Below are 13,470 nucleotides of genomic sequence, written 5' to 3'. Positions count from 1 at the left end.
TCCCAAAGTGCTGGGATGACAGGCGTGTGGCACTGCGCCCGGCCACAAATTTAACTTTTTAAAGGTCAGTTAACTCAGCACAAGAAGGCTACTTGATGACCGTAATAAAGTACTTTTCGGTTAAATGCTAAGGGCCAGATTGAAATGGATTAAACAATGACACCCAAAGGAACTGAAATAACAGCACATTTAACTTTTAGAAAGTTCTAACTCTTATCTACACCTAGGCCTTACACTAGGCAATTCTCACCACACACCCTGGTGGTTGGGTCGATTACGTGTATTACGTTTTCTCTTTCGTAGAGACGGGGTCTTGCTATGTTGACCAGTCTAATGGGCTGCTCTAAGACGTTTGGCCTGAGGTGATCCTTCCAGGCAGGAGGATCACTACAGGCCAGGAGACTGGGACCAGCCCACTAGACTGGGCAACATAGCGAGACCCCAAGTTTAGTAAATGTGGGTGGCAGTGGACTCAAATTGTAGAGTTGGCACAGGTAAAAGTATTCACTTTTCAAAGGCACACTGTATGGATGTGAGAACAGGCTGGCATTTCCGATAACAGGTCTGCGTGTTCCCAAGTCCTTGTATCCTACAACCTTCACATAGACATCTTATCTAACTATGCTGTCTTACCTAACCTCTAGGGCTCTTGGTCCCAGAGTCTAAATGGGAGCCCCAAACTAATCACTGTATGGTAGTCGAACTTCCCGGCACTTCCCCGACAATCTACAACCCCTTCCAAAGGGGTCAGAAACTGGTAATAAAATACCAGATATGAGCTTCTCCTTCCCCTCAAGAGATCTATCAATTCGGCTGCACCTTCCCACCTCTAGCCTGCGGGAACAAATATCCCAGGATCCCGGGCGGTTTCGATTGACGTTACTTCCGGGAAAAGTAACCTTGCTTCGGCGGTTGCGGGCCTGAAAAGCTCTCGCGACATTTCCTCCCGCGAGATCTGCTTGCTCACTGTAGCGATGACATCCTCCTCCTCCTCCCCGCCGCCTTTCGGCAATCTTCGCCAGTCCCAGCCCCGACCAATCTGTACTCAGATGGCATGGATCAGGGTCTCCCCTCGAACCCCAGTTCGCACGGGGCGTCAGGTGGCAGCGGCGGGGTGCGAGCTGCGCGAGGCCGACGGCAGCGGCACTGCGGGTGGCCACGGGCAGGCGACGAGCAGTGAGTGTGGGCGGGGCGGGGGTAAGCCACCCGTGTAGCGGCTCGATTGTTCTGGCCTGGCTATGGCGCCTCTCCTCCCCCCCGCCATGGCTCCCCGTGTCCCTGCTCCGCTCCTCTCAGTGAGTGAAAGTGGCCGCCGCCGCCGCCGGCCCAGCGCCCGCAGCCGCCTCAGCGCCGCCGCCATCTTGGGGTCCCAGGAGCCGCGGAGGGAGCGAGCTAGGAGCGTCCACGCCCAACGCAGTCACCGTCCCACGGCCTCAGAGAGCGAACCGCGGCTCCACCGTCGGCGGGGCGACCCCCCCCTCCGGACCCCGCCCGCACCCCGCCCCCCCTCCGCCGCCGTCGCGGCGGCGGGGCCAGGCGGCCCGAGGTGAGGCGACTAGACGTGGGCGGGCGAACGGAGAGGGGGTTGTGTAGGTCTTGTTGCGCCCCTCTCTGCGGGCGACAACTGGGCCGCGTCTTAAAGGGGCCGTCGCCCCCGGCCCTTGCATTTGTTGGGGTTAGTATGGAGGATGGGTGTGGACACTCCCCGCAGGGTTGGGACCTCGGTGACTAGGGCCTCGTCCTTCCCGTCTCATATCTCTGGAGACCGGGGGTCATGCGGTGACCTCAGCTACCTGAGGAAGCCCGTGGGGCGCCCACACGTGGGGAGTGTGTTAGACCAGGTGCACGTGGGACCCGGTGGGGCGGTGTCGGGCTAACACGTGTGTAGGTTTGGGGGTGGGCAGGGGCAGGGCGGAGGCTGGAAGGCCTTGAGTGGGAACCCCGTGAGGGTTGCATATCTGTCATTTTAAACAAATGAGATCTAAGGACTTGTTAGTGTAAGTGTCAATTTGTAAGGGGCAAGTTAAGATGTGGTTGAATGGTGCACGCTGCTGGCTGGTGTTGGGTTAGGGCAGGCTGACACCTGCATAGACTTAGGAGTGTCTAGATGACACCGCTTCTGGTTTTTTAGGTTTTTGCAGAGCGACTAGGAAAGTGTCATCCTATTTTGACACTTCTTTTTGAGCTTGCTAATGAAAAGTACTACTTCCGTAATCTCCGAGGCTGGAAGCCCCCTACAGTTTAGGAGTGACAGAGCCTAGGAAGCCACTTACTATTCTAGTTAACAGCCAACTGTGCCTGGAATTCTTTGATTCACACACTGTCTCTAGTTTGATGTACTTGTTAGAAATGGGGGAAGGAATTTGGAGGTTGACCTGGCTAACGTCACAGGTTAGTTTTCCAGTCAGTGACTTTCATTATTTCCTTCACAAAATTATTGTGGCTTTTCACTGGCAATTTAAATTAAATAATAGCTTTATTGAAATATGATTCAAATACCAAAAGATTCAGGTTTCTAAAGTGTATAATTCAGTGATTTTCTAAAACTATTAAGTTCTGTAGCTATCAACCACTATTTTAATCACCCTAAAATTAATCACCCTAAAAAAGAATCTCTGGAAGCCATTTAGCAGTCACTCCCCATTCCCTCTCTCTCCAGCCTCAGGTAACCACTAATATATTTTCTGCCTAGATTGCCTAAAAAAAGAAACATACAACATGTATCTTTCTTTGCCTGGTTTGTTTCACTTAACATGGTGTTTTCAGGGTTCATCCATGTTGTAGCATATATCGGGACTTAATTCTTTTTTTTTTTTTTTTTGAGAATGAGTCTTACTCTGTCGCCCAGGCTGAAGTGCGATGGGGCGGTCCCGACTCACTGCAACCTCTGCCTCCCAGGTTCGAGCGCTTCTCGTGCGTCAGCCGAGTAGCTGGGATTACAGGCGGCCACCACCACACCCGGCCAATTTTTGTATTTTTAGAAGAGACTTGGTTTCACCATGTTGACCAGACCTGTCTCGAACTCCTGACCTCAAGTGATCGGCCTGCCTTGGCCTCCCAGAGTGCTGGGATTACAGGCATGAGCCACCGCACATGGCCTCATTCGCTTTTAATGCCTAATAATATTCTGTTGCAGTTGCATTTTATGTTTGAAATTTCCAAGCTGCTCCTCCTGTAAAACAATTTGAAATCATTATGTGTGGTAAAAGTTGCATACCTTCTAGACTTTAAAATGAATTTTGTTTTTAAGGGATTAAATTCCATCGTTTTTGTTTACTGTGTTCTTTTCCTCTACATTTTATTTCAGTAGAAACTGAATCAATTTTTGAAAGTCTGTAAATTGTGATAGGAAATAATTGTAGTGAGCACAAATGTGATTAGAAAAGTTTATGACTAATAAAAACATTTTGAGTACATCAAGGTGGAAATGTGATTAAGCCAAAGCAACAAATCAAGAGCTATGATGCTGGGTATGGTGTCTCAAGCCTGTAGTCCGTTACTCAGGAGGCAAGAGGATCACTTGAGTCCCTTGTGAGCTATGATTGTGCCAGTGCACTCAAGCCTGGGCGGAGAGCGAGACCCTGTCTCTAGAAACAAAACAAAACAAATTATAAGCTGTGGTATTAGAAGTTCACTTAATGAAAGTTTGTTGGCTGGGTGCGGTGGCTCATGCCTGTAATCCCTGCACTTTGGGAGACTGAGGCGGGTGGATCACCTGAGGTCAGGAGTTCGAAAACAGCCTGGCCAACATGATGAAACTCTGTCTCTACCAAAAATACAAAAAATTAGCTGGGCGTGGTGGCACACACCTGTAATCCCAGCTAGTCAGGAGGCTGAGGCAGGAGAATCGCTTAAACCTGGGAGGCGGCGGTTGCAGTGAGCCGAGATCACACCACTGCACTCCAGCCTGGGCAACAAGAGCAAACTCCATCTCGACAAAACAAAACAAAACAAACAAACAAAAAAACTGGCTAGGGGATTTTATATGTCAGCCTACAAATTCACATTAAATAGGCTAGGCTTGGTGGCTCACACCTGTAATCCCAGCACTTTGGGAGGCCTAGGCAGGCGGATTGCTTGAGCTCAGGAGTTTGAAATCAGCATGGACAACATGGCAAAATCCTGTCTCTACAGAAAGTACAAAAATTAGCTAAGCATGGTGATGTGCACCTGTAGTCCCAACTACTTGGGAGGCTGAGGTGGGAGGATGGCTTGAGCCCAGGAGGTGGAGATTGCAGTGAGCCGAGATCGAGCCACTGCACTCCAGCCTGGACGACAAGAGCCCAAGCTGGCTCGACAACAACAACAACGACAAAATACACATGAAATGTAAATGCTAGGACGCAGTGGATTTTAGAGTGGACAGAGTGGGTTAGTGTTAATAGGAGACCGAGTTTTTGTAGGAAAACAGTTGAAAAGTTTCTATTTTTTTTTTTGAGATGGAGTCTCGCCCTGTCACCAGGCTAGAGTGCAGTGGCACGATCTAGGCTCACTGCGGCCTCTGCCTCCTGGGTTCGAGAAATTCTCCTGCTTCAGTCTCCCAAGCAGCATATGCCACCACGCCTGGCTAATTTTTGTATTTTTAATAGAGACGGGGTTTCACTGTGTTGGCCAGGCTGGTCTCGATGTCTTGATCTTATGATCTTCCTGCCTCGGCCTCCCAAAGTGCTGGTATTACAGGTGTGAGCCACTGTGCCCGGCCAACAGTTGAAAAGTTTTAAAGTTGGATCTTAAGTATCAAAATCTTGATATGATAGGCTATAGCATGTAGAGAATGAGAAGGGCATACTAATATCAGACAATACTAATATCAGATACTGATATCAGATAATATCAATACTAGTATCACATACTAATATCAGATACTAATATCAGACAACTTTTGTGAGTCAGTATGGTGGATACCTTATATATTATCATTTTAATTCTCATGAAACTTGCTGGTAGTTATCCTCATTTTACAGATGAGAAAATTGAAACCAACTTAAATCACATAGCCAGTAAATGACAGAATCAGTATTCTGCTTTTGTTACAGTCCTTCTGCCTTCCCCATAAATATTTTGAAGAGTATTTTCGGCCAGGCCTAGTGGTTTACACCTGTAATTCCAGCACTTTGGGAGGCAGAGGAGGGAGGATTACATGAGCTTGAGGAGCTTGAGACCAGCCTGGTCAACATAGTGAGACCTCATCTCTACAGAAAATAAAATTTTTGGACTAGGGTGATGTGTACCTGTAGTTCAACTACTTGGAAAGCTGAGATGGGAGGTTTGCTTGAGCCCGGGAAGTTGAGGCTACAGTGAACCCTGATTGTGCCACTGCACTCCAGCCTGGGCAACAGAGCTATTCTCCAGCCTGGGCAACAGAGCTATTCCCTCCAGAGCAGGGTTCTTAACATTTTTTAATGTATCTTGGACCCCTTTGTAGTCTGAAGACACCTATTCTGTTGGGCAAGAGGTATTTTTCCCCCTCCCGGCAAAGAGGTTTTTTTTTTTTTTGAGACAGAGTTTTGCTCTTGTAGCTCAGGCTGGAGTGCAGTGGTGTGATTTCGGCTTACTGCAACCTCCACCTCCCAGGTTCAAGGGATTCTCCTGCCTCAGCCTCCCGAGTAGCTAGGATTTTGCACCACCACACCCGGCTAATTTTTGTATTTTTGGTAGAAACGGGGTTTCACCATGTTAGCTAGGCTGGTCTCAAACTCCTGACGTCATGATCGATCCACCCACCTTGACCTCCCAAAGTGCTGGGATTATAGATGTGAACCACTGTGCCTGGCCTGTTTTTGAAACTTCTTAGTGAATAAGATTGTTAAGGCTTAAGAACAGGCCAGACCATTTAAAAAAAAAATCATTTTTTTTGAGGCGGAGTCTCGCTCTTTTGCCAGGCTGGAGTGCAGTGGTGCGATCTTGGCTCACTGCAACCTCCGCCTCCCGGGTTCAAGCAATTCTCCTGCCTCAGCCTCCTGAGTAGCTGGGACTACAGGCATGTGCCATCATGCCCAGCTAATTTTTGTATGCTTAGTAGAGATGGGGTTTCACCATATTGACCAGGCTGGTCTGGAACTCCTGACCTCAGGTGATCTGCCTGCCTCTACCTCCCAAAGTGCTAGGATTATAGGCGTGAACCACTGTGGCTGGTCTATTTTATTTTTTAAGCGTTAACTGTTCCTTATTTGATATTACACATAAACCACACCCTAAAGTGCTTTTCAGTAAGTAAAAGGAACCATTTTAGTTACAAGGAATTCTAATTAGCTTGGCATAGTTAAGGCCAAAAGTGTAGACATTGCTGCCTTATCATCAGCCCTTTCCTTTAAGAGGCAAATAAAAACAAAACACAGGTGAATTGTGCTTGGTTCTGAGACAATGAAGGAATTTTGCCAGTGTTTACGTGTGCTAACATAACCAGTTATATAAATCTAAATATAAAGCCAATCTTCTGTAGGTTTTAAGATGGCATTCACCATCTTGATGAAAAGTTGAACATTACTAATGAAGTTCAGTCATATCTTTAGAAGGGGAAAACAGTGGTATCATTTACTTAATTGGAATTACTGTTAAAATAAAAACCAAGACCTTCACGGTAGCTCACACCTGTAATCTCAGCACTTTGGGAGACCGAGGCAGGCAAATCACTTGAGTCTAGGAGTTTGAGACCAGCCTGGGCAATATGCCAAAACCCCATCTCCAGAAAAAAATTAGCTGGGCATGGTGGTACATGCCTGTAGTCCCAGCTACTCTGGAGGCTGGCTAAAATGGGAGGATCGCCTGAGCTCAGCAGGTCAAGGCTACAGTGAGCTGTGATCCTGCCACGGCATTCCAGCCTGGATGACAAGCGAGACCCTGTCTAAAAAATAAAAGAGGCCGGGTGCCGTGGCTTAAATTTGTAATCCCAGCACTTTTGGAGGCCGAGGCGGGTGTATCATGAGGTCAAGCGATCGAGACCATCCTGGCCAACATGGTGAAATCCCATCTTTACTAAAAACACAAAAATTAGCTGGGCGTGCTGGCGCGTGCATGTAGTCCCAGCTACTTGGGAGGCTGAGGCAGTAGAATCGCTTGAACCCTGGAGGTGGAGGTTGCAGTGAGCCAAGATTGCGTCCCTGCACTCCAGCCTGGCGACAGAGGGAAACTCCGTCTCAAAATAAAAATAAAAATAAAATCCAAAAAACCAACTATATTCGTTTAACCACAGCCAGTTTTCTTTTTTTTCTTCTTTTTTTTTTTTTTTTTTTTGAGACAGAGTTTTGCTTGTCGCCTAGGTTGGTGTGCAGTAGCATGATCTCAGCTCACTGCAACCTCTGCCTCCCAGATTCAAGCAATTCTCCTGCCTCAGCCTCCCCAGTAGCTGGGATTACAGGCACTCGCCACCATGCCTGGCCATTTTTTTTTTCTTTTTGAGATGGAGTCTCACTCTGTTGTCCAGGCTGGAGTGCAGTGGTACTATCTCGGTTCACTGCAACCTCCACCCCTAGGTTCAAGTGATTCTTCTGCCTCAGCCTCCTAAGTAGCTAGGACTACAGGTGCTTGCCACCACACCTGGCTAATTTTTGTATTTTTAGTAGAGATGGGGTTTTAGCATGTAGACCAGGCTGATCTCAAACTCCTGACCTCAGGTGATCCATCCGCCTCAGCCTCCCAAAGTGCTGGGATTATAGGTATGAGCCACCGCGCCTGGCGTAATTTTTGTATTTTTAGTAGAGACGGGGTTTCACCATGTGGCCAAGCTGATCTTTAACTCTTGACCTTAGGTGATCCACCTGCCTCAGCCTCCCAAAGTGCTAGGGTTACAGCCATGAGCCACTGTGCCTGGCCAGACATTTCTGTTTTGTAATAAATATGGCAGTGATCAATTACTCATTAGTACATTTTTTTTTTTTTTTTTTTGAGGTGTCTTACTCTTTCACCCAGGCTATAGTGCAGTGGGGCAATCTCGGCTCACTGCAACCTCTGCCTCCCGGGTTCAAACAGTTCTCCTGCCTCAGCCTCCCTAGTAGCTGGAATTACAGGTGCCCACCACCATGCCAAGCTAATTTTTGTATTTTTAGTAGAGATGGGGTTTCACCATGTTGGCCAGGCTGGTCTCGAGCTCCTGACCTCAAGTGATCTGCCCGCCTTGGCCTCCCAAAGTGCTGGGATTACAGGCGTGAGCCACTGTGCCTAGCCATTAGTAGCTTTTTTGAGGTAAGCTGTCAGATCTGTCCTTTTCTGCCTTATTAATGCTGGCAAAGATCATTTTTGTTCCAGGAATGTACTTCTTAGGATTCTCCAAATACTGTATCAGTGTATCCTCCTCCTAGGCGATGCTTTTTTTCTTACTGGCATCTGTGTAAGTGAATCCAATAGCCTGACCTGTCTTCTTTCCAAAGAGACTGTGGAGATTTGGCCCAGTCTTTTGCTGGCCTCCCTTTTCCATGGTGTGGCACTGGGTGTGCTTCTGATCCCACATATTCTTGCGTTTTTCAACATCACCCTTATTTAATTTTCTGTTTTGTACAAAGGTTCCTGTTCTGAGGGTGGATGTCCTGCTGTCTCAGTGTCTACTTAATAGTGTTGTTAGATATAAATGAGGCAATCCATGTGATGTGCTTAGCACCATTGCTGATACATAATGTTTAATAAATGCTATATATTGTTAGTTGAATTGAACCCCCATTTAACAGTGGAACTATTGAGACCCAGAGTGGGTAGCTGCCAGTCCTCGTCGATTTGTGGCTTTTCAATGGATTCACCTCACAGCTCTTGACTTCATCATCTTTCTTCCTTACCATGCTGTTTCCACTGAAAGTTGTATTGTTTAATTCAGTTAAAATTACTGCTTGATAAAAGTATTCTGTTTGATACTGTAATGGTGGACACGTGGCATTATGCATTTGTCATAACCCATAGAACTTTACAGCACAAAGAGTAAAGCTTGTTTATTTATTTATTTATTTATTTTTTGAGACACAGTCTTGCTCTGTTGCCAAGGCTGGAGTGCAGTGATGCGATCTTGGCTCACCACGACCTCTGCCTCCTGAGTTCAAGCGATTTTCCTGCCTCAGCCTCCCTAGTAGCTGGGATTACAGGCGTGCACCACCATGCCCAGCTAATTTTTGTATTTTTAGTAGGGACGGGGTTTCACCACGTTGATCAGGCTGGTCTCACACTCCTGACCTCGTGATCCACACGCCTCGGCCTCCCAAAGTCCTGGGATTACAGGCATGAGCCACCATGCCCGGCCTATTATTTATTTATTGAGACATAGTCTCGCTCTGTTGCCCAGACTGGAGTGCAGTGGCACGATCTCAGCTCACTGCCACCTCTGTTTTCCAGGCTCAAGCGATTCTCCTGTCTCAGCCTCCTGAGTAGCTGGGATTACAGGTGCCCACCAGGGCACCCAGCTAATTTTTGTACTTTTAGTAGTGACGGGGTTTCACCATGTTGGCCAGGCTGGCCTCGAACTCCTGACCTTAAATGATCCACCCGCCTTGGCCTCCCAAAGTGCTGGGATTATAGGCATGAGCCACCACGCCCGGCCTAGGTAGTTATTTTTTAATGACAGAGTCTTCTACTGTCACCCATACTGGAGTGCAGTGTCACGATCATGGCTCACTGCAACCTTCACCTCCTGAGTTCAAGCAATTCTCCTGCCTCAGCCTCCGAAGTAGCTGGGATTACAGGTGTGTGCCACAATGCCTGGCTAATTTTTGTATTTTTAGTAGAGATAGGGTTTCACCGTGTTGGCCAGGCTGGTCTCAAACTCCTGGTCTTGAACTCCTGGCCTCAAGTGATCGCCTGCCTTGGCCTCCTGAAGTGCTAGGATTACAGGTGTGATCTGCTGTTCTGGGCTAAGAGTAAGCTTCAATGTATGCAAGTTAAAAAAATTTTTTTTAGAGGTCAAGGCCTCTGAGGCATGCAAACCTTGGCAGGAGAAACTATCACAAATGTGTGAAACAATCTTGCTAATTGGGAGGAAGGTGCTGTTTTAAGTAACTTGGGAAATGAGTGGACTCTGTAAGACAAAAGGAACTGTACATAAGCCTTATACTTTAATTGATAAAGTTACATCCCAAAGGGGTAGAGGTTAACAATTCTGATACTGGTTTAAATGAAAATGTGTTACTGATTATGTATGTAACTACAATTGAACAGTTAAGTAAATGGATGGCAGGAGGCAGGCTTTTCACTGTTGGAGTGGAATTTACAGATAAGCAAGGTGAGGAGGCTAGAATAATCTTTGTGGTAATGGATTCAAATTGGAGATACCAGTGCAAAATAGTTCCATGTTTATATGTAGAAATATTTGTAGATATATGTACATACTTGAGTTAATATACACAGATATATTTCCATTCTTTGTCAGCTGAGAAAGTTGAAAGAAACAACACCTAGGAGTGCACCTAGTGCCCAGATCTTGGTTTCTTTTCTTCCTTGAGACATGGATCTTGACCTGTCACCCAGGCTGGAGTGCAGTGGCATGCTCACTGCAACCATGACCTTCCAGACTCAAGCTATCCTCCCACCTCAGCCTCCCAAATAGCTGGGTCTGGGACCACAGGTGTATGCCACTATGCCCAGCTAATCTAATTTTTTTCTTTTTTTATTTCCTTTTTTTTTTTTTTTGAGACAGGGTCTGGCCCTTTCACCCGGGCTGGGTTTTGGTGGTGCAATCTCAGTTTACAGCAACCTCTGTCTCTCGGGCTTAAGCCATCCTCGCATCCCAGCCTCCCAGGTAGCTGGGATTATAGGTGCTCGCCACCACGTGTGGCTAATTTTTGTATTTTTCATAGAGATGGGATTTCGCTATGTTGCCCAGACTGGTCTCAAACTCCAGAGCTCAAGTGATCGGCCTCCCAAAATGCTGGTATTACAGGCGTGAGTCACTGCGATCAGTCAAAGTTTTCTATTTTTATAGAGAGGTGGGTCTCCCTATGTTACCCAGGCTGGTCTTGAACTGGTGGGCTCAAGCAGTCCTCCTGCCTCATCCTCCCAAATCGTTGGGATTACAGGTGTGAGCCAGCACACCTGGCCCCGGATCTTAGTTTCTAATACTATTCTCCAGTAAAAGAAACTAGGGCTCCTTGGAGAAATGGTTGATTCTGTGATTGGGGCAGGAAATATATATAAGATGAACCTTGAGTATCTTGTGCCAAAAAATAAGAAGGTGCTCTAAAAACAACAAAATTTCACATTAATGGGGTTATGTCAAAGGAGCAAAGGAACAAACTGAAAGTTTCCGGTGACCAAAGCTGGAACAATTTGAGTAGCAAAATCAAAGTAGAATTGGATTATGACCCATATTATAAAATAAAGTTTTATATTGATATAAACAGATGATTGAATGATTGAATAAATTAAAATACTCTTTGAAATACTCCAGTGGCATAGTTTTATGTCCTGGGAGCCTCTAATTTGCTGCAAGTACTTCAGACTTGGAGTACTTAATCTTGTGGGGCTTTGAAGTCACACTTCTTGGATTCCCATCTTGGCGCACTTCTGTTTGTATGATCTTGGGTGAGTTAGTTAAGCTCAGTTTCTTTGTAAAATGATGGTTGTAATAATGTTGACATCATATAAGGTTTAAATGAAAATGCAAACACATATGAAACATTTGGCACATGAATCTCAGTAGAATGGGTGTGTATGTAGCCTCCTTACTAAGTATTTGAGAAAATAGAGAAATTTGGATCCCCACTTGGAATTCTTTATAATGGAGGTACTCCCCAACCCCCAAGCTTCTTGCATAAAGGAAAATGTCTAACATTTGAAGAAATATTTATCAACCACCTGGTTTGATGTAAACATATCTTCTTGTTGATTGTTAGACCACATAGTTAATAGAGTGAAAGTAATAACATTTACTCTTTATATAATCATCACAGATATGACTGAATGAAATATCTACAGTTTGAAAAGCAGGATCCAGTTAGTGTACAGTTCAACTCATGCTTATTTGCAGATGGTTTGTCTTTGGGATGAATTACCTTAACTTTGATTTTCAGTCTTCTTTGAGGAACACAGTTCTGCGTAACTTCTCTGTTACTACCCAGACTGGTTAAGTGTGTCCACTCCCATAATGAACACTGACTTTTAGCGTAGTAAAATTAAGTATAAAAGGCCGGGCGCGGTGGCTCAAGCCTGTAATCCCAGCACTTTGGGAGGCCGAGACGGGCGGATCACGAGGTCAGGAGATCGAGACCATCCTGGCTAACACGGTGAAACCCCGTCTCTACTAAAAAATACAAAAAACTAGCCGGGCGAGGTGGCGGGCGCCTGTAGTCCCAGCTACTCGGGAGGCTGAGGCAGGAGAATGGTCTAAACCCGGGAGGCGGAGCTTGCAGTGAGCTGAGATCCGGCCACTGCACCCCAGCCTGGGCGACAGAGCAAGACTCTGTCTCAAAAAAAAAAAAAAAAAAAAAGTATAAAAGTGAATTTTGTACAGAATATGTAATTCTGTACAATATAAATACTGATAAGAAGTTGGCCGGGTATGGTAGCTCATACCTGTAATCCCAGCACTTTGGGAGGCCGAGGCAGACAAATCACTTGAGGTCAGGAGTTTGAGACCAGCCTGGCCAACGTGGTGAAACCTCATCTCTACTAAAATACAAAAAAAATTAGCTGGGCGTGGTGGCTCACGCCTGTAATCCCAGCTACTCAGAAGGCTGAGGCAGGAGAATCCCTTGAATCTGGGAGGCGGAGGTTGCAGTGAGCCAAGATTGGACCGCTGCACTCCAGACTGGGAGAAAGAGCAAGAGTCCCCATTAAAAAAAAAAAAAAAAAGAAAAAAAAAGAAATAAGGGCCTAGTAGTAACTAGAGAGTATGAAGCAATCAGCCCAGAATTACTCATGAACACAGCTCAGGAAGTCTGATATATGAGAGTATGATTCTGAAGCATACAGTTTACCATTAACATGAAGCTGTTGGCAGGGCAGCTGAAGTATGATCAGAGTTCGCATTCAGGATAATGAAGAGCCAGAGTTCAGGGTGTGGAACAGGCTATTCAGTGATGAATTGTTCCGAAAACATACTGAATAGTTCTTTCATCCTTAGCAATACAGTATGAGCGTGTGGTCAGATGAATTTTATTTTACTTTATTACTTTTTTTTTTTTTTTTGAGACGGAGTTTTGTTCTTACTGCCCAGATTGGAGTGCAGTGGCCACAACCTCCGCCTCTCGGGTTCAAGCGATTCTACTGCCTCCACCTCCCAAGTAGGTGGGATTACAGGCATGCGCCACCATGCCTAGCTAATTTTGTTGTGTTTTTAGTAGAGACGAGGTTTCTCCATGTTGGTCAGGCTGGTCTCGAAACTCCTGACCTCAGGTGATCAGCCTGCCTTGGCCTCCCAAAGTGCTGGAATTATAGGTGTGAGCCAGCGTGCCTGGCGGTGAGATGAATTTTAAAGAGCATTTTTGCTCGAAGTGAGACAGGTCTAATAGGAAGTTAAGAGACATTTTAAAGGAACTCTTAATTTGGCTGGAATGTGGG

General features: G+C 46.1%; 1 protein-coding gene across 2 annotated transcripts in view; it reads left to right on the top strand.

Annotated features, from left to right (window-relative positions):
• Nucleotides 1–1,343: 1,343 nt before the first annotated feature.
• INO80 (INO80 complex ATPase subunit) overlaps nucleotides 1,344–13,470 on the top strand; it is a 140,899-nt gene continuing 128,772 nt past the window's right edge. For both annotated transcript variants that reach the window (XM_028850755.2, XM_015141961.3), the window contains exon 1: nucleotides 1,344–1,546. The gene's annotated coding sequence lies outside the window, so the exon portion shown is untranslated. The remainder of the gene's footprint in view (nucleotides 1,547–13,470) is intronic.

This window comes from Macaca mulatta, chromosome 7, assembly GCF_049350105.2.
Source record: "Macaca mulatta isolate MMU2019108-1 chromosome 7, T2T-MMU8v2.0, whole genome shotgun sequence".
NCBI classification, from domain to species: domain Eukaryota; kingdom Metazoa; phylum Chordata; class Mammalia; order Primates; family Cercopithecidae; genus Macaca; species Macaca mulatta.
Note: the sequence above shows the minus strand (reverse complement) of the source record. Positions and strands in the feature narration are given on the sequence as shown.